We start from the raw sequence: 21,761 nt of genomic DNA, 5'->3' as shown, positions 1-21,761 counted from the left end.
GGAGCGCATTTACTCGTTTGGGTCTTACTTTCTTTCTTTGCACTTTGTTTTCGCGGATGGAACAGGTGGCTTGCATTCGGAGAAGCCGCGTTGCGAGGAGATGAGATCACGTTTCGGCTATGCCTGCTCGGACCCCGACCCGTAGTAAATAGTCGGGCGCCTGATGCTTTTTGCGCTCGGCTATTTATTTCCTGGCCCAGGTTTCTCTCTCTCTCTCTCGTTCTTTTTTTTCCACATCTTGCATTAACACAGCTTTAAATCGAGAGCGTGGGGACTGTATCCCAAAGCTCTGCTTGGACGGAGCACGTGCTCTCTCTGGGGCCCGCGCGGGTAGGTGGAGCCACCACGGACGTTCCGCATTCTTCGCTGTGAATTCGCCCAGGTTTACAGCCACCGTAAAAAGCCGGCGGCTTCCTGTACTGCGCCGACGAAGAAAAAAAAGGGAAGAACAAGAAAAGTGAAGCTGTATCGGAATGCAGGAGAGGCTGTTTTCGCGTCTCTTCTTTGCGGCCCGTGCGTCTACCTTATTTCGATGTAGGCGGGCAGCGCGCGCCGGTTACAAAGGTAACTGGGATGCAGCAAGTTGACGCCGTCGGTTGCGACATCAGTGCGAAACCATGGAGCTCCCTCTCCTTGTCCCGTTGTTTAGCGCTGTTTACAGCTCGTGGAGCTCGCTTCATTGATCCGCCGTGAATGCGAAGCGTGTCCGCGTGGCGCGCGTTCATAGTACAACACAAGGAGGCAGACATTGGTGGATCGATAAAGAGGGGGGGGGGGTATTGTAGGTGCGCCAGGTCACCTCTCAAGAAACGTCATACTGGCACATACTTGGTCTTGGCATGTACTGTCGCAGTGTACAAATTTGTGCGCTGTCACATTTTAGCGGGCTGTGAGCTACTACGCCTGTTTTCTATTTGTTCACTTATGGTTCTTTCCATATTTGCTTCAAGTTCTGTCACGTCAAAATTTCAATACGATATATATCTTACCCTAATATAGAGGAGACGTTACGGGATGCGGCATGTCGCATATGCGACGTATAATGTTAGTTTCTTAATGGATTACGAAAAACTATGGGACACACAAAACAAAATTTGTGCTCAGACTCTCTAGCTACTATGCCGTCGTCGATATACTGCACAACGAAACACTGGCGTTCGATGTCAAAGTTAATGGGCCATATAAACGGTAATAAACTTAATGAGCTCTCGAGTTTACTGGAACTTCATGCAGGTGGCGTTGGACATGAATTCAGATTTGCAGGTGTCGAGATAATCGCATCAACGAAATAAAGATTGTTACGGGAGCAGCCAAGCTTCGCTTTTCGCTGGTTTACAGCCTACGTCTGTAAAATTCATGATAGCAGCCTTTAAATAGGCACGTTTACGATTTCACTCGGGGCACAGCTAAAGAGAATCACTTTTGAGCGTAAAACAGGCAGCTCCAGCTTTTATTATTAGCCGTCTGTTTATATATACATATATATAAACACAAGCAAAGAAAGGATAACGAAACGGGTTTTAGTTGCTCGAGAGCCCATCTCAAAGTTTCACGGTTTGAGTTTTATTTCCTTCCATCTGCGGTGAAGCTCTTCACGAATGCTCCTTCTTTTAGGCGGATTCTGCTGGCAGTAAAGATACCGGTGGGCTTCTCGAAGACACTACGTGGTTATTTCGACTCGGCAGCTGCAGTCGCGACAGGAAAAGAAGCAGCGACAGAGAAAAAAAAAAAAGTCTCGTCAGTGAGATGCAGCGACGATGTTGCGGGCGTGGGGGTCTCGCGTTGGAGGATGATGGCAGCCAAGACTGCGAAAAGCTGTTGCGAACTCCGAGCAGGTGGTGCAGCTGTAGGTGCGAGACGGTGCCCGAGCAGGGGCTTGGCGGGGAGGAGGATAGAGGGGGGGGGGGGTCAGCAGCGCACCTGAGAAGGCGCAACAATTTTGGGGGCGGGCTAGATAACGCGCGCGTTTCATGGCCCATCGAGGCGGCGTTGTGGTGCTGCTTCTTGCATCCGGATGGTGGCACGCGGCAAAACGAAGCAAGCCACAAACAGCTCCGCCAGCTGCGCAGAGGGCGTGACCCTCCACGATCGGAAAGAGATGTGTTCTCGAACGAAGTTTAGGGGGGCGGAGCGTCGAGCTAGAAGCGGGCCTCACGGTGGGCGGCGGAGACGAGACTATGTGTTCGGTATACGAAACGAACGGTTACATTTGTATGACCTCGCATTGCAGCCGTAAAGATAAGTCATACACTCGCACTTTGTCTTCTCTGTCGGACACTGAGTTTGTACGCCACCTGATAAAACTGCCACTTTCTACTACCCAGAGACTAGTTACGTTTCCAAGTTATGTGGAACAAACATCTGAGAGACAAACAGCGGAAGTGTAAAGAGGCATTATAAAACAAGATCCATGTGTCTGTTTTAGTTAAGAATGCAGACCGAAACGTGAAACGCATGTTTCTCGGGTTTGTACCCCGAGTCTCCAGCCACATTTGCATCTGTCTGCTCTATGATGTGTCTGATTATGATAACAACCTGTTCTAACTTTAAGCAAAATTGGCGTTTGGGCCTACCCATCCGTGCATGGTGACTTGCGTCAGTTTTAGACGAAACGCCGCCATGGTTCTGTGATCTAAACAAACACCTTCTGGATAGCAACAATGCCTGCACGCTCTGAGCAGGGACGTCACACGCATTTTCCAACAGCCCGTGCATTCGAGCTGTGGACATGGAGGGGGTGGCGTACGGCGTGCTCGTTGTTCATATTTCCAAAAGCACGGTTTGCAATGGGAATATCAATTTGTTAAGGCTGGGCGTCGAATAAATATTTGAACGATATTAATCAGCACTTTTAATCGAATTATTAATTGATTAATCGGATTTGTGATTTGCGTACATAAACGAAAAATTCCAAAGCCGGTGATTAGTCGCGATATATATATACTCTTTGAGGACAAAAAAAAACATTCTGTTTTAATTGACAGTTGCCTTTATTATAACTTGAACGACACGCTGCGCAAATGAAGGTTCTAGCATATCGAAGTCGAACGCATCGTATATAAGCCCAGCTACGGAGGCGAGGAAGTTTGTTAACGTTCCTTGGTAGTAGAGCGGTTCTTTTGCTTAACAGTTGGGCCAGCTGTTGTTGTGCCATTACCACAAGCCCGGATTCCGAATCTGCAAGATGCAGAATTTATCCTGCGAGCGCCCAAATTCTCCCTTGAAAAGGCAAGATGCTGAGCCGTCAGGCAGCGGGATCCTGCGGGAGAAGCCTCGGCGAGCCGCATGTTTGGACGTGTCCGCGTGTGCCAGACAGCCCGGCGCCGCACCTCCCTTTGCCTGGAGGTCACCGCGCGCGCGAACTTTGAACCGGGTGGCCAGCGCGGTCGCTGGTTGGACCCCTCGGACGACCGTCGTGTGCTGACTTTGTATTGGGCCGTTTGAGTGACAATGGTTCCTCGGGGATTATAAAAGACGCGACACGCCGCCTGAAAAACAGGATCCGCCGACCCACCGGGAGACAGTGTCGCTCCCGACTGGGGTGAGATGTGTCACGCGTTTTCGCCGGACGTCGTCGTGCGAGAACAGTCGCGTTTGTTGTGAGCACTCGGCCCCAGTGCCGACCCGTTCATGTCCTGTATGATAACCTGTATATAATGTATAAAGTCCCTTTTGTTATTCTCATCGACGCCAGGCTCGGAGTCTTCGCTACCAACGCTCTGTCACGAAACGGGTGACAAGCGCTACGGGACCACAAAGCCGTAATCGTGGTGCAGCGGTACAAAGTCGTAACAGTGGCGGCACCGGTTGAAAGTTCGTAACACTGTAGAGAAGGCGCTGTCGCGTCGCACTGATGTTTCCGGGGCGCAGGTCACCGCCTTACAACAGGCGTTATGTTGGATAATTTTGTTCGTGTGGGCTTAAGCATCAATCGAGATAAAAAAAAATAAATAGTCGCGATTAACGCTTTAGTTCATAAATCGCAGTGTTAATTGATCAATCGCCCAGCCCCTACAGTCTATTCGTAGATATCCCACTGTGTGCTGAATAGACTGGTTCTGATCAGATTAGCGAAGCTAGGCAGATATTGTGCTTGTTCAGTGTTTGAGGGTGCTTATGGGAGAGGTCACGTGAAAATGCCGACTGCTGGTAATTTTGCCTCCGCTGCGGAATATATTTTGTCGTAATCTTGTATGATACATTTACGAAGTACGCGGCACATGTCCCCCGTTCGTAACAAACACTTTTGTGTAATGTAATTAACCAGAGCCTACACATCACCTGTCATCTATAAGATGCTAATCAAACCCTTTGTCCATCCCTTCAATTGTTAGCTTCGAAGCAAGAATTTATTGCGACACGCTCGTTCGCATTTGTTCGTACGTGCACCTATGAGGAAAATTATCCGGGCTAGGGGTTCTGCTAAAAAAGTTGATTCCTCGGCAAGTCAGCCAGACCTGGAATTGACCAATTCTCTGCGATGTTTGCAACGCCAAGTCTGAAGCGCATTCTTCACTGTCAGGTTAGATGCCAAGAAACCGAGGAAATCCTTTTTTTTTTTTTTTGCGGAACTCCTGATCTACATGATTTTAATCAAGGCTGCACATCTTGTATGAGCCATAGAACATGTTTGATATTGCGTGACTCATTTTCAAAGCTTGCACTCAGTAAACTTATTGCCTGTCCGCGACAGACTTGCCAGTTTTAAAACTCATAAAATGAAACGTTTTCGCCCTTTCAGAGCCAAGCGACTCCTAGTATGACGGTCCGAAAGAGGAGGGTCCATCGTCCTCACTCCAACAGCTAGGCTTGCCTGGACAGCCACTTGTTCCGGAGCCGTTCATTCTCGGCTCGTCCACTGAGGCAAGCTTCGACACTCCAGAATCGGTAAGCAAACTCGTCAAAATTTTATCGCCCGCGGTCCAAATCCGCTCTCGAGTGCAAAGGTTTACCGGGTACACAAATCCGATTTCCCCTTCTTTATGCCTGCATATACCCGATAAATCTATAAACGCATTCGTCGTTGTATGAGTTTTCTTTTTTTTCACACCTAATAGAGAAAGAAAAGTTTTAGTTCTGAGATTTTCATCCGTACCCTTAGTATTTGAAGGATTCTCAAAACTTGGAAATATTGGGATTCTGAAAACGAACTGTTGCGGCTATATCTGCCTGCTACACTGCTACATCGGGCATTAGAACGAGTAGCAGCACTGGAGGCGACCGAGCGAGCTGCAGCAAGTGCCAAAACGTCGCAACGTCCCGCTCCCACGTGACCACAATCTGCATCATGGCATCGAGACACAGCGTACTCTCGTGGGAAACAGACCGAAGTCGGCTTTAGAAAAGCTTTTATGTTACATTATTTAGGGCGCTATGAAACTCGAATAATTTTTCTGCAGTTTACAGGTCTAACGCATTCATATAGTCGCAAAATAACGCAAATAATATGACGCAAAATAAAATTAACAGTCGAGAATATCGCGTAGGTATCCCTTTGAGAAAAGCACATGTCGGGAGGTTGTACATTTGTGTAGACATAATCGGTGTTCGGGATTCCGGAATTGTTACTGAGTTCGAAGTATTTGAACTCCGTAACACAGTGATTTCAGCTAATTCATAATGATAAATTTTGTGGACATGTTATTAAAAAAAAAAAACGGAATGTCCTTTCGTGGAACGAGAAATGAAGGGTTATTGCAGACCGTTTAAAAACAGTTACATCTGCTTTTTAAACGGTTCATTTAACTTTTTCTTGCTATGGAGTTAGGGAGCCGTAGTCATGTCATGCAAACATTACCATTTTCTGGCATTTAGCTTTCTTTGTTTCAACTAATCAAGAATCAAAAGAAAAGAACAAGAAAACTGCGTCTATAATCCTCGAGAATTAAGCCTTTCGTCGGAATTGCAACAAATTTAATGCGCATCGGCGCAGCAGTTGGCCGGTGACAGTAGTCGTGCGTTCTCGAAGTGTACAAGGAGTTCGACCTTAGGAAGAAGGAGCTTGGGAATGGTAGAGAGAGAGATAGAGAGGGTCGCCAAGGTCAAAGCCTCCTTATAATTCACATCGCGCGCGCGCGCGCCACAGTATACAGCGAATCCTGCATGGCAGGTCGAGGTCTCGCGTGGCCTGTCGCCTAATGTGACGCATGTGCATTCGAGGTGCCACGTGTCCCCTATAAGACCGCGCTAACCCATCCGGTCAGGCCGAAGCGGTAAAAGGATCGCGCGCTCGAAGGGGCCATCCGGGGCTAAACCAGCACTCGGCGTAAATCTCCCAGCGGGAGGAGAAACCCCTTCCGAGCCCCTCTCCCCTGGGCTCAGCGGCGCCGCCTTCCCGCCTGCCTTTGTGTGTCCGCCGCTGTCCAGTCCAGTTTCGGGGTCGGCAGCCAACGAACCGTGGCGTTGGCCGCCGGCATTTGCGTTTGCCCGTTTCCGTCACAGCAGTGCTCGCGCTGCGGCGGCGGCCTGTCGCTTGCCTCCTCCGTATGTATGGCGTACGACGCGTCCATTGTGTGCGTGTGTACGCAGTGCCGGCGCTTGTCGTCGTGTCAACGACCCGTCGCCGCGGTTTGTCGAGGTGCACGCCCGCATTGGAGGGCTCGCTTGCTTTGCTTCTCTTACGCTCCGCTGGCGCCATCTACGTTCGAGCGGCTGCACCCACTCGATCGGTGTGCACTATGCGCGCCCCTTTTTTTTTCGGACGGATTTATGCACCTCTTCCCTCGGCCCACCCGTCGGGCAAAGTCGTCGTGCAGGGCTTCGGTGTACCTGCGTGCATTTCGTTTCCGCTGTTTTAACGCGATGCATTGCATCTAGCGACAGCTAGTGCGCGAATCGGTCCGGTGCGAAGGAGTTCGGAGAATCCGGATAGGCGATATCTACGCGCCTGTCAACCTGTTTGTGACACCCGGTAGCAAAATAATTGATGTGAGGTGCTCACGAAAGAAAATAAAATGAAAACGGAAGGAGAGGAGAGGAAATGGCAAACTTTAGCGATGCCTCTGGCTCTGTACTCGCTGCGACAGCAGCAGTTTCTCTCGGAATACAGCATTATCTTCTCAAAAACGACTTCGAGGTGCGCGCAACGCCGTTATTGACCGCTACAGTATTGCTTGCTGTGGGCTCCGAAATGATTGCGCAGACGCCACTACTCTCGGAATCTTCGTGGAGCACGAAGCCTCGCACAAATGACTAGACCTGAATAACAGTGCTGTTGTTGAGTGGTTGAATTTGCATGAGGGGGTGGCTTGACGGCGTCACGGAATGAGCGGATGTGCAGACGAACGGTCACAGCAGGAACAGTTTCGAACTTTTTTTGACGATGTCGCCGTAGTTAAAGATGAAGGGGGTCTTTTTTATTCGTTGGTGTGTGAGTTATAGAGCGCATTGCTCGTCAAGGCAGTCAACAATGAGGGCCGTTTATCGGCAGTGGAATGTTATGCTTGTTCTCTTGGGCATCACTCTTGATTTGCACTGTTTTGTTCCACGGTAAACATAGTGACCGGAGCGATATGCTACGTCGGCAACACTAGGTAATTTTCACGGCAAATTGTAGCAGTCGCTGTCGGAACGGATTTTGCGGAAGCCTTCACGTGTTTCAATCACGTGAAAGTTAGGCGGCTAAGTCAAGTCTCAATTCTTCAGTCATTCAAATCTTAAAGTGGGTGACTGCAGCGCAGGAGGAATGGTTCTCGTGAATTTGTTGTTAGTTATTAATTTTTTGTCTTCTTTATTGCATCGTTCTTGGTTTTAGGAGTGCTCTATTGTTACTGTCAAATGGCGATGACTGCGTTAACTTATTATTACTGAACTAAGCACGAAGCCCAATTATTAGCGATCGAAGAAACCACAACAATACTTGCGCTTCTGAATTACCGCTGCGGCTCTCAACGTCAAGGAAGTCGAGCATTCCTCAAGCGAACCAATTTGGCGTATCCGCTGCTGAGAGCGCGAAGAACGACTGATTGCGAATGGCGCAAAGTAAACAGGTATTCAGCTCAGCAAAGAAACAATGGTGAAACCGGGGACGACGATTGGTCAACACTTGCTTTCCCGTTGAGTGCTTCCATCATCGAACAATGTTCCTCAAAACATTTGCTGCTAACCTTGGTTCCTGGAACAGTCAGTCGCAGATCGGCAACCCGATTTCGCCGGAAGAAAAATACGCCAACGAGATTTTGAAAGGTTTTTCGGGGTGTTTTGCAATCCGTAATACTACCGGAGTGCTTGGTAACAGACTCAGCAAGGCAAAAGCGTTGGCCGCTCTGTTGCCACGCGCCGCTACTTATACGAGCCCGTCTGGTGGGCAAAGTGCATACCAGCGACTCAATTAATTGAAGTATAGTACATGGTATGGTGTCTACGAGACGCTTAAAGCTGCGTCATTGACTATAAAAAGCGTGCGAGGTCATTGCAGCACGCGTGGCATCGGAGGTCAACCAGGCTTACATTCTTTCTTGTTCTTGCGTTGTAAACGCGGCCGTAACCCAATAAACGCGCCGTCGCCGCTTCCATCCAATCTGCAGTTTCGAAACAATCACTTATACAAGTCAACAATAACAATAAAAGCCAAAATATCGTCCGCACGAACCAATCGCGATGAAATGCGCGGTCCGCTTTTCTCGGTGAGCACAGAGTTTCCCTAGATTTTTTTTTCTTCTTCGATTCCGATCTTTATCTGTATATATATATATATATATATATATATATATATATATATATATATATATATATATATATATATATATTTCTCAACATTTTGAAACCTGATTTGTGGCACACTTTGATTCCCTACGGGCCCAGAAGGAACAGGAGTGGAAAGATATAACAGGAGAGAAATACAGAAGGAAAGAAAGGAAAAGAAGACACGTCCAGAAATAATCACGAAAGCTGGCCGCCGCCGGCGGTGAACAAACAGCGCTACAAAATGCGGCAGGACGGCGAGTGTTGCGGAGCTTGGAGAGAGGGGATAGTTTCGGAGGATGAGGTAAAGGGCGGGAAGGGATGAACAGAGCTTGCGCGCCGCGCTGGTCGCTTTGTCTCACGGAACCGGGCGTCGACGCGAAGAAATTCTCGGTCCTGACGGGAGAGAGAGAGAGGTTCTCCCCTCGGGGTATAACCTCTTTCCAATGCTGAGGCGGGAGAGCAACACGGCGCTGATGCTGCAAGCAGGGGAGAAACAACCGACAGACAGAAAACGTTCGCGGGATTGTTGCTTGCCTGCTGGCCGTTCTATTGTTTCCGCAGCAGCGTTCGTCCAGCGTGTGTTTGCTTAGAGAGAGCGCGCGTATTTGAGCGCTCTGCGATGTGTTTTTATGTGTGTGTGTGTGGGCTTTGCAATGATGCTGTTTAGCCTGTGATGCGATCTCTGGTGAAATGCTAGAGCGAGAAACAACATTTAACGGCGCGGAATGTAGCCTCGTATATCACGTGCACTTTCTCGTGTGATGACGATAGATTTGTTTCCCTCTTTTAATGCGAAAGCATCATATACTCAATTGAGCGAAAATCCGCCACAGTCGGCGTTACCGAAAGATGGCATCCGAAATTGGCCGATGGCGCAAAGAGTAAAAACGCATTTGAAGTGCTCGGCTTGACGTCAGATTTCGCAGGTAGCTACCTGTAAACACAGTAAATCAATGGCTATGAAAAGATAAGTTGTTAAATTTCGGTGTGTGTGCGAGTCGAGTGCGGTCCTCCCAGGTGCGAGACTAGCACGCTTCCCCAACGCTACGGCGGCTGTGCGGTTCTGGTCGACTACAGGTGTGCCCAGTGCGTGCAGCACTGCACACGTCACGTCGAAAGGTGTCGCCGAGTGCGTGTGTCATCGGGCACGGGAGGACGCAGCCAGGTCAGTAGTGTATTAAGTGAATGTATAAAATAAAAGCATTAATGTCCATTTCGGCGCAGCTAAGCGGCCCCTCGAGTTATAAACTCCTCGCGGGCAAGTGAGCGTGTTTTAAGACGCTTAGCACGGTTTGATTTGGCCTTACCAACACTCTGTGCCGCGCAGCAAAGGCTACGGGAGCGCGGGCTTCTTGTGCTAGTTGGTCTGATTCTGGTGCTGGGTATACATAGCGCTTAAGTGACGTGGACGTGGCGGCAGACATGGACGGCGCGCTAACTTTAGCTTGCCCTTGTTGCAAATTTCGGCATCACTTAAGCGCTGTGGTCCCAGTAGTAGGCTTGTGTCATACAGTTGGTATAGTGAGCTGGTAACCAGTTGGTGCGCCCGTCTCTGGCACGTTGCAGAGCCAGGAGGAGGAAGGACTGCCCGATATGAGCCTTCCTTGAAGCTTCCATTTGTTCGCCGTCGCGCGCGGAGGGCGATCACAAGCGAACCATAGAGGAAGATTGGGTCGGGTCAACGTTGGGGTAAGAGGGAAGGAAATGATAGTGGCTGATGGGGTTTATAACGTTCCAGAGAAAACCATGGACGGTCTGCGATAGACGCCATAGTGGAAGGCCCTGGTTAATTAAGATTTGACCACGTGGGGTTCTTGAAATATACCCGAGACGTCGGTTAAACGCGCCTTTCTGCATTCAACCTCGATTGAAATACGACTGGCGCAGCCGAGAATGTTGCCCGGAATCTCCTGATTAGGAGCAGAGAGCCAGAGCCACAGAGCCAGCGATGCGGTCGACAGGTAAAGAAAAAGGGGGAAAATGGTAATGAGGTAACAACGACGCGAAGAGCGGCAGCACATTTAAGAAGAGCCTGCCTACTTCAGAAATGCAACGGATGTTACCTGTGGTTTTGCACCCCCATATATATATATATATATATATATATATATATATATATATATATATATATATATATATATATATATATATATATATATATATATATATATATATATGAACAAGAAGTGTGTTGCCGAGATCTGTGAAATGTTATTGCAAGCACTCAAAGAAAACAAGAAAGAAAGATAGTAGGAGAAGTCAAGAAAAGAAAAATAGTTTTTTTTTGTTGTATGTTTTAACAGGAGTAATTCGGGGAACATGAGCGTAAAGGCCACAAAGAGCGCTTGACTGGTTGAAATACGAGACCTGTTCCTAATTAAGGCGCATGCACGAGTGGCCCACTCAGCCCTCTTCAATGACTGCGCTTGGCTGTCTGGGAACCTGGCAACGTTCACAAGTATTTGTAGTTAAGGGCCGTGTTCTAGTTTGATCATTATTGGTGGTGACAAAAGAAATAAAGCAGACACAGTTGCAAACGCAGGAAGCAAGAGCTTGCTTGCCGCCGCCGGAGGGGAGAAAGAGACATAAAATGCGCAATGTAAGGAAGTTAACGAGGTTGTGTCTGGCTTGCCACCCTGCTAATCCGGAGGGAGAACGAAAAAAAAAAAAGAAAGTGTCGAAATAACAGCTGTGTCAACTGTGTGCCCATCAGGCTCGAGAGGCTGGGCGGGGAGCATAGACAGGAGCAACGAAGAAAGGTGAGACCTGGATCGCGACAGTGACTGCAGCCACAACAGTGGGCGAGGAAAAAAAAAGGAAGTTCGCTGGATGTCAAATTAAAGCAAATAACAAGCTGCATTAAACAGTGAAAGAAATCGCCGAGAGATTGACGCCGACTAATTTGAGACGGGAACACGAACCAACACCGTCGATATGGCAAACGTGCTTGTGCACACGCGCATGCGCACAATTGCACAAACGCGTACGCGCGCTCCGACGCCCTGAAACAAACCCCACTATTACTGAGTAGATAACGGTAATAGAAGGGAGAGAAAATGCGCTTGTTCACTGCGCATCCAGCGTGTATGAAGGCTTGAACACGCTTGCTTACTTGAACATGCGTTGTGGTGCTGCGCAGCTCGATAACGTTAGCGGGAATTAATATAATGTGCCGGGTACCTCTATTGAATGTACATGCACGATACGTGTCGTGTATTGTTATTAAGAGGCTGGGCCTGTTACCGGCTTCGATGGGTTTCGTATAGTATCCTACGTTACTGCTGAAGCTGGATAACATCATTGTTTGGTGGGAACCGTATATGATCAGGCTATATTTGCACTTAGCTATGTCTGAGGTAAATAATAATTCATGATCGTATTAATGTGCACAAAAATAGTCGTTACCAATGTCGTCTGGACGCATGAAGTTAAGGATTACGCAAGATGTAAAAACAAGCCCATCTACAACACGAAAAATAACCTGGGCTGCAACGCTCAATTTATGGTGACAATGGGAATGTTTGTCAACGGCAGGTCGGGGCTCTCGCTCAATTCACGAATACTGTATGCTTTCTTCTCCAGCTGTTGCCCACGTTTCACTGTCGGAGCTCATTTTTGTCCTCGTTGTCTGATGCAGTGTTGAATCTCAGGTGGCATGATCGCACCGTGTCATGCTTCAGTACGATTGCGCTCGGTGCCTTTTTAGTTTGCATTGAGTGTAACGAAGTGACCGATATATCGGCTGCTCCCCCTTTTTTTTTTGAACTGCACTAAATCCTTAGACATTGCCCGTGGCCCTTGAACTAACTTACTCGATGAGATGGGTATTGTTTCTACGAGAAATCAAAATGCTTTTTGAATATATAACATAATTGCGCTAATTAGGTTTCCCGCTTCCGTGCATAAAACGGTGTATTCTGAAAAAAAAAAAGGAAGCGTAACAACACTGCATTTTTATCACAAGTTTCATGGTGCATAGCTCAAAACCGCGCCCATCCTCCGAATTCGTTCCAATTCGATATGGCTTGCAAGCTCTCTAGCCACAATTCGTAAATTGCAATGTGTGTTGCAAATTAACCAGTAAAAAACTTAATTAGTCGATCGTGCATTTTATCGCTCGTGAAAGTAATGTTGGCCTCATCGAGTAAGTTAACTTAGTTCAAGGGTTGCAATTGTTCTATCTATCACAGGTGATTTTTAGAAATTGGTGCAGCTAAAGAAGAAATGTACCCTATATCAAGACCTTCATCTAATCCTGCGAGCGCTTCTATTCCGAAAGTATAGAGTCTTCTGGACAGCATTAGAAGAAGAGGGTCGTGGAAGAGTTAGTTTTCCCTCAAGGACCTCAGATAGTAGCGAAGGAGTGTCGCGCACTTTATTGATATTCCTCCGAGAGGCTCAATTGATTGACTCATCGTGAAAAATATTTGTGACATGTGCAGAGTCACTCAGGCGGGGCATTTACCGACCAAACGTGCCACGCTAACTCCGCCTGTATACCAACGTCCTCATACCACCGCCACTGTGCTTTCTGACACTAATGTTCGCCTTTATCTGATTTTTCTTAAAACGCTCTTTACTTGCAGTTAAATTTTATTACAGGTCAATATATCAGCTTTGTTCGCGTTAATTTCTTTTCTTGTTTTCGTCCACTTGCGTCTCAGCGAGTCTGGTATAGCCTTCACTTGCGCCACGGCTGCTCCTCCAAGTTTTTCCCCACCAAAGGACATAAGAAACGGGAGAATAAAACAAAAGAAATATTTAAAGAAACAGAAACAAGAACTTCAAAGGTTAGAAAGCATGTGGAGGTGGGCGTTCTGGTAGGGTGCGAGCATATCGGGAGGGTCTCGTCAAACTTTCCGCGAGCGACGGCTGGTGAAAATGGCAAGAACAATCCTACATTCCTCAACTTCCCTCATTGTTCCTTCCTGCCCGTTCACTGTGCTTTCATATTTCACAACGTCCGCCGTATTTTATTATTTTTGTTTTTGTTTTTACTTGGCACTCTTCTTCACCGGTTGGCGGAACCTAGCTGCGACAGAAGAAATAAAGAAGGAAAGAAGAGAGTGGATCTTTACGATCTCTTATGAGACCTCAACAAAGGTGGGGCACTTGTTCTGAATCACTGCGATTCGCGGCGGGGTCGTAACCGCTCTATCGCATTTGACCATGCGGATCCCTTCTGTGAGGCAATGCTTGTACTTTAGAGCCTGCAGGATGGCGCGGATTTGTGCATTTTTCAGTTTGTGCGTGCTCCGGTCTTCTGCGACGGAAGGTTTAGCCGCAAAGCTTTCCTTGCTTTTATGTTTCTAGAACATTTTGTATCAGAAGTTCTTGCACTATCACTGTTTTTCGAGAGATGGCCGCGTATTTCTGCCGCGCATGTTGTCGCCCCCTATGTTCACTGTGTTCTTTTTTTCTTTTCTTTTGACACTCTCGCCCACTTTCTGTGTTTGCAGAGTTCGGCTCCGCGCAGTGCACTTGTTCTATTCTGCGTGTATTCCCCGCACACAGTATACCATGTGCTGATGCGGGCCTTATTGGCGGGGGTGACCTGTAGGCAGTTTGGATACGGTTTCCTTGCCAAGACGCCCAATCCCGTGCCTCAGTCTGCAGGGGAAAAAAAAGAACAACAACCGATGTTACAGAAATGAAGGGACAGCAGAGATAGAGAGGATTTTGAAGGAATCCAGAAAATTGCAGGGGACACGATCTCCTCGATCGCCGTCTATACATGCGCGCGGGGCACGCCTCGAATCGTCTTCCGCGCAGTTATACGGGAAACGTGCACTTAGCTTCAAACTGCGATGCGCGCGTGCATCAACTGCGCGCCTATTCTCTATAGGCCCGAATTGTCATTCCTGTTTATTCTCCCGCCTCTTACCCCTCTAACGCCCGCGCGCATGCCTCCAGAGAGAGAGAGAGCAAGGCCGCGCTCACGACCCATGCGGCGTGCCACTTTTTCACGTAGATTGCCGTCGCCGGCGCTAGCGCGCGCGAGCGCTCTTGGGGGAGATGATAGCGAAGCAGCCGTGTGCATGCAGTATATGTATGGGGGAGGCTGTTTGGAAAGGCGTGCAGGGCTCTGCAGGCACTGCGCTGATGGCCGTTCCGCCGCGGTGTCGTCCTCAAACCTTTCCTCCGCCAGGCTCTTCTCTTTTCTCCGGCCGGTGAGATGGCGAACATGCCGGCGGTGTCGTGATGAGGGGTTTTAGACGAAAGGGACACGCGTTATCTCTCTCTCTCTCTCTTGCCGTCGCATCTGCGCACCGAACCTGATGCTAGGGAAACGGCGGCTGGCTGCGTCTGTGGGAAGACGCGCGTGACGGGAGCATCCAGGATTTGTTGCGTTTTGTGCTGTGGTGGCAAGGAGAGACGGGAGGGTGAGAGGGAGGGAGAGAGGTGGGTCGAGCGCATGTACGCCGTGTTTACTTTGCTTGTTGCTGTTATAATCTTCTTTAAACGATTTTGTCAGTACCGTTCTGTGCAGAGTGAGGCTGTACCTCAGGGCGCTGGGAACATCAACTTGAGTTCATTTCCTTTCGTGTCCCGACTTGCTCTCGATTTCACCTGAGAACATCTTTCTTTCTTTCTTTCTTTCTTTCTTTCTTTCTTTCTTTCTTTCTTTCTTTCTTTCTTTCTTTCTTTCTTTCTTTCTTTCTTCGTAGGAGGATAAAAATATGGGGATAAGGAAGATATTCTGATCGGTGCCGGCAAGAAGCTGCAGTGTTTGGCCGCCAATGTCCGCGTTAATTGCGGGCACTAGACACCACTGCTCACTGTTCTTGACTTTCGGAAATGTAATGCACGAGAGCAGTAAACGTGAATCTCATGAAACCATTCGCTCTTAGGAACGTTTTTAAGCGTGGCTGATGGGTCCTGGACATGTGTCACCAATATTCGCGATTGAGCGGTGCTCAATCGCGAATATTGGTGACACATGTCCAACGAACAGTCGTACATACCTGCAGCACGCATTGGTGACTCTCCAACGAACAGTCGTACATACCTGCAGCACGCATTGGTGACTCTCCAACGAACAGTCGTACATACCTGCAGCACGCCGGTATGCTGTGTAATGAAGCAAAAACAACAACAACAACAACAACAACAACAACAACAATAAGCAAGATAACTTACACGAGAAAAAGGCAGCCATGTGTACGCAAGAAAATATAGTTCTCTCCATTGTGTGCGCGCCACATTTTACTGCGCTTATCCATGCAACGGTCGGTGCGCATAATGTTCTCTTTATCCCAAGTAAACTCAAGAGAGGCATACGTGTGGACCCCGCAATAGATCTAAATGGAGAACGGCTACCTGTGAGCCATGAACACAGATTTCTAGGAATCCTTTTAGACAGTAAACTGACTTTTGTACCACACCTGAAGTATCTGAAATCAAAGTGCCTCAAGACTATGAATCTGCTGAAGCTCTTGTCACGCACATCTTGGGGAAGCGACAGGCGGTGCCTTTTAAAACGCTACAAAAGTCTATAATTAACACGGATTGACTACGGAGCAATAGTCTATAATTCTGCTGCACCTAGCGCTTTGAAAATGCTAGATCTTATTCACCACTTAGGTATCCGCCTTGCTACCGGCGCCTTTAGGACTAGCCCTGTGCAAAGCCTCTACGTTGAATCAAACGAATGGTCATTGTACTACCAAAGGACATATTTAACTTTCTACTACGCAAAGTTCGCTCAGATATTAAACATCCTTGTCATTCTACTGTATGCGACTTGTCCACTGGTAGGCTGTTTGGTAACCGTCCAGCCACTATAGGCCTCCTCTGTCTCTCCGGTTGGAAGCACTCTCAGAAAAAACAAGGGTCCCTCTTTTACACAATGTCCTAATGGCTCCTACACGGCTTCCACCGCCTTGGGAGTGGCAGACTATACAATGCGACATCTTTTTCTTAAAAATATCGAAACGAGCCCCGGAGGCACACATATATTCGCATTTTCCGGAACTTAAGGAGAAGTACTCCTGTGATGAATTTTATACAGATGCTTCGAAGTCTCCTGCTGGTGTTGCTTACGCAGCTCTAGGACCTTTTTTTTACATCTGGAGCACTAAACCCACACACCAGTATCTTTACAGCGGAAGCATACGCTATCCTTAAGGCTATTCAACACATACAGCTCATAAATATCGCTAAGGCTATCGTCTTCACAGACTCCTCAAGTGTAGTGAGAGCCCTAATTCGCCTACGAAAACACAAGAACTCCGTTTTGAATAAACTATATACCTTGTTGTGCTCTGCGGATATATGCAACCAAGCGATCGTCTTATGCTGAGTACCTGGCCACAGGGGTATAGATGGCAATGTGGCTGCTGACGAAATGGCTACGTCAGTGAGTTTTAGGGACCAAGATGGAAATACAACCATCCCTGCCACAGACCTAAAGCCTTTTCTGCGCCGTAAATTGAGGAATCATTGGCAAGGCGAGTGGGATGCACAAGCAATGAATAAGCTTCACATTGTAAAACCAAAACTGGGGAACTGGATAAGTGGAAAAACAGCCCGGCACAAGGAAGTACTTCTTTTCCGATTAAGGATAGGCCACACATACGATACTCACTCTTATCTCATGACTGGGGGCGATCCTCCAACTTGTATTAAGTGCGGCAATAGTTTCACAGTCATCCATGTTCTTATTCAGTGCCCTGCCATAGAAACAGAGAGGAAAAAGTATTTCCCTGCTGCATATTGCGAGAATATACCTCTTCACCCTGCATTTTTCTCAGCGACGAACCGCTTTTTAATCTGCAAACAGTTTTAGATTTTTTAGCCGAAACCGACACCCTGAAAATCATTTGGCCAGGCAACGTTTAGCACACGACTAACAGCCCTTGCATTCAAGGGCTCTCTTGAAACTCTGGTGTCAGTGTTATGTTTTATTGCATAATGTTTTAACGAAAGCGCATTGTCATAGCCCACATCACTACCCAGTCACTGTCATTATTTTAGCACATATATGTCCCACGACACTTACATCTATAGGTTTTAGGCCCTTTTACAGCCATGTCACATCTACCATGAGGAATTCATTGTGCATGCCGTCCACAATACATCGTCAACATTACCACTTGTCATGGCGCTCTTTGGCCAAACCTTGCCCTTGCGCCATGAAACACCACACATCACCATCATCATCCCAAGTAAACTGTACGTTTGAAAGCGCATGGCTGCGCCCATCTAAGCGATAGTCTGTTGTTTCAGTGCCACTCCCTCCTGACGGTAGCATTTTGACCGCCGGTATATTATGTACAAAGATATGACTCAAACAATGACGTGTGGGAACTGACCAGCCAGCTGAGTTTTTCGGATGGTATTGCGAATCGGCCTGCCTCAGGCCTAACGAAATGCGTCGCCGGGGGAACGCCAATGTGAGAGTATGTTATGGTAGGTACGTATGTCACACCAGATGGCGCACGTAGCGCTTTTGTTCTTACTGGGTTCGCATTCGCCTCATATTAAACTGAAACTGGCGTTATTAGGTACGCGGAGGCGCCCGCATTCCTTTTACAGGCTCATATCTAATATCGCAATGTATGCTACAAGCAGGTAGACGCGCTTTAATCTCGTCTTAAGTACGCTCTCAGACCTCCCGTATTCCCTGTTTCATAAGAAAATAAAAAGCAAACGAACAAACAAAAAAGGTCCCGGGTAATTCAAGCAGTGCGGAGGCAGCAGAGGAACGGGCATGCTTCTGCAAACTTATATGCGCACACCTTGCGTCACCTTTCCTCTTGCAGCAAACTGCACTCACGCACGCGCTCTCGTTAATGCGTACGGCAAAGAAGCTGAAACAACATTCCATGTGAGCTACGCGCTCTGCAAGAACGGAATTCCTAACGTGTTTTTTTTTTACGGTATGTCCTCTTGTATGGGTGGTACAAAGTTAATCTCCACTCTTACTGTTTCTTTATACCCCCCCCCCCCCCCTTTCTTCCTACGACATTCTCAGCGTTCTTTGGGAATCTGTGGGATAAAAATTGCCTCCAGCTTAAAGAAGACAAAATATCCACGTGGGAGCCTTATTCACTACGCCTCCCCATTTTTGTTTCTCTCTCGTTCATTCTCTTTCGCTGCATTCTGCTCACTTGATTCGCATTCCGATGTTGGGATTTCGGCACGCCTGTATATATATACACACATACCTCAACTCTTGCTAGGACGGCTCAGGTACAACGGCGCAGAATGGAGTGCCAGGGAAACTCCCAATAAAAGCAGCTCCGACGGGGCTGTTTAATTTGCCCCGGTGTTCAGTTTCTTTTCGTTTCGCGTTTCTTCACCTGCGCGCTGTGGTTATGCCTCCCGCGTTGCGCACACACCTCGCCGCTAAACTTTCTGCGTTGCCCCAACTTGTCTGCAAGGTTGTTTCGTAATGCTGCAGTTCCTTTTCTTTTTTTTTTTTGGCGTAAACTTGTCATACCGCGCCCATGCAATTGTTTCTTCTTTGCTTTTTCTCTCTCTCGTGCTCATGAATGTTGTTGTTGTTGTTGTTGTTCTGTTTTTGCGAAGAAGAACGTGAGGAGAATTCCACATCCAAGCTGTCTCGCGTACGGGACACACCGTGATTGGAGACCTCCAACGCCGGCCCACATGTTGGGGGGTGCCGCATGGCAGCTACGTGCGTGGGTTGGACCGAACATTTAGGCAGGAAAAGTTAGAGTTGGAGGGAGCTACAGCTTCGCCTCGTGCTTTTTTTTTATGCGTGAGTGTGTGTGTGTGTTTACGATTTCCTTTTATATGTTTTAGACATGGGAATAGCTCTGTATAGCGCCGTGGCCACTTCTGTCTGCGGGTTAGCGCGTCTAGCAAGAAACAAGCCTGTTTTATTCTACCGTGCACACTTTTCTTTCTTTTCTCGCTCTCTCTTTGTTTTGTCAGTGATTATTCTGAAGCTAGCTAAGTCGCAAAACGCTGGATGTTTCAGCTTTTCTGTGGTTTTACTTATTTTGTAAGTTTTTCTTTCTTTTTCTCGCTCAGTTTCATTTCTGGCTGCACATGTGCCGCTTTTGTGAGAGCTACAAAGCTAAGGTAGTGTGGTACTTCATTCGTCGCAGCAGGTATTTTGCCATGTTCAACGCGAGCGGCTCAATTGTTGGTGAGTGTAGAAGGGTTCAGGGATGGATGCTCATTCCCGCGCAAAGAAAGAAAGAAAGAAAGAAAGAAAGAAAGAAAGAAAGAAAGAAAGAAAGAAAGAAAGAAAGAAAGAAAGAAGCAGACGTACAGACAAAAATAAAATCTTCTAACGTATTATAACGCTCTTGACAGTGTTGCACGCTTGGCGATTTGCTGGCAGCAGCCGGTGTTGTTTGTTTTACCGTTCCAAGAAACGGTAACGCTATCCCATATGTTGTAGTGTAGAAGGTACTGCGGCAACTGGTAAGGCTCGTTTCGATAGGTTGGCTCCCATACGTACTCAAGCAGTATACGTGCTATGATGGGCGTTATTCATCGTCGCCAATAAAGTGCCTCTACGTACTGAATGCAGACTCTAAGCGTCCCAACCTTTTTTGTTTGCTTCTCCGCATGGCACAGCGGCGCAGCGGCGCAGGGGATATGCGAAACTCATCGAGGGCGCTTTCCCACCCCTCTCGTTTGCTCCGCACATGATAGCATGGAGCGCACGGCTGGTGCTGCTATACTTGCCACCATCTCTCCTGTTTTCTACGTTGAATTGAATTCTTGGGTTTTACGTGCCAGAACCACGATTTGATTATGACGTACGCCGTAGTGGGGGACTTCGGATTATTGCTGACCACTAAAGGGATCTTTAAGGTGCCCCTAATGCACGGGACGCGGGTGTTTTTGCTTTTCCGCCACATGAAAATGCGACCGCCGCGACCGGGATTTGATCCCGCGACCTCGTGCTTAGCAGAGGAACACCGTAACCGCTAAACCACCGCTGCGGGTTTTTTTCCAAATCCTCGTTGCTTGCAAGGCTCCATGATGCCGTCAGCGCGAGGTCAAATCTTGTTCGGGGCAACCGAACAATGTGAAAAAGCCTACTTCCAGCATTTGGCATGCCCCATGTTTTCAGTGAAACGTGGCGCTGACTGCGAAGTAAAACTGAGTCTTTTCAGATAAGAAAGAAAGAGATAGAGAGAGAGAGAAACAAGCTTTAATGAGATGCTGGAGATGTTAGCCTGGCCTTTCGCCTGACATGCTACTCCAGACAAATAGGAGAACGAGCCCGACAATGACCCTGCTAAAGACTGAGTGGAGACTGGTGTTATGAAAAGTCTCTGAAGAAAGCGGATAACAGGTGCACACCGAATGTTAATAAGGGCGTCACGTTATTTCTGCGTACGACCTCGCGTGTTCCGAAAATTGCGCGGTGTTTGTGATTGGTAGCGTGGTGGCAGCGATAACGGAGACGATGGGGAACAAATTAGCAGCGCCAGTAAAAGCCGAGGATGCCCTCCTCACCCCCCCCCCCCCCCCCCGAAGATAGAGATAGAGCAAACAAACAAAAATTGACGCGACGAGTGTTGCAGGCGATAGAGAAACGAGTATAAATGAGGCTGTTAGAATGTTCTTGTACGCCTACTTATTCACCCGTAGGTGCGTTCATGGAGGAATAAATGTCACTGAGGCGTAGCCTCTTTGAAGTAAATTAGACGACGGCCGCACCAGGGAAAACGCGCGTGCTGGAAGCGAACACAGGAGTTTTCACATGCCGACCGCGTGGGGAAACCGGCCACTGCAAAAACCTGGACGCAAGCGCACGAACTGCCTCCGCGGGAGATGAGCCCATCGGCACCGCCGTCAAACCGGGCAAAAATTACAATGACAGCGTAGTAAATTTTAGACAGAAGCTGTACTAGCGCCATCTAGAAAAGGTGAGCAGTGAAACTTGCAACCCAGCCGTAAACAGTCAACGTACGAGCAGAGGGAGGATGAATAAGTATTTATGCGAGAAAATTAAAATAAAATGGAGGGTTGCTTCTTTCTTCTGTCTTGCAGCCTGCGTTCAAGCCGGGGGAGTCTTCAGTCCAGAACTCCGGCGGTTTCGGCTGCCTCATGGGCCCGAGTCAGAACGAAGTTCTTGTAGCAGG

General features: G+C 47.9%; 1 protein-coding gene across 3 annotated transcripts in view; it reads left to right on the top strand.

Annotated features, from left to right (window-relative positions):
* The window catches only part of LOC135902324 (leucine-rich repeat neuronal protein 3-like), a 277,011-nt gene that overhangs the window by 123,284 nt on the left and 131,966 nt on the right, over positions 1 to 21,761 (top strand). For 2 of the 3 annotated variants that reach the window (XM_065432304.2, XM_065432312.2), the window contains one exon: positions 4,742 to 4,887. The gene's annotated coding sequence lies outside the window, so the exon portion shown is untranslated. Of the gene's footprint in view, positions 1 to 4,741; positions 4,888 to 9,715; positions 9,851 to 21,761 lie in introns of those variants that run through there. The other variant, XM_065432322.2, reaches the window with a different exon arrangement.

The sequence above is a fragment of the Dermacentor albipictus genome, chromosome 1 (genome assembly GCF_038994185.2).
Source record: "Dermacentor albipictus isolate Rhodes 1998 colony chromosome 1, USDA_Dalb.pri_finalv2, whole genome shotgun sequence".
Lineage (NCBI taxonomy): Eukaryota > Metazoa > Arthropoda > Arachnida > Ixodida > Ixodidae > Dermacentor > Dermacentor albipictus.
Note: the sequence above shows the minus strand (reverse complement) of the source record. Positions and strands in the feature narration are given on the sequence as shown.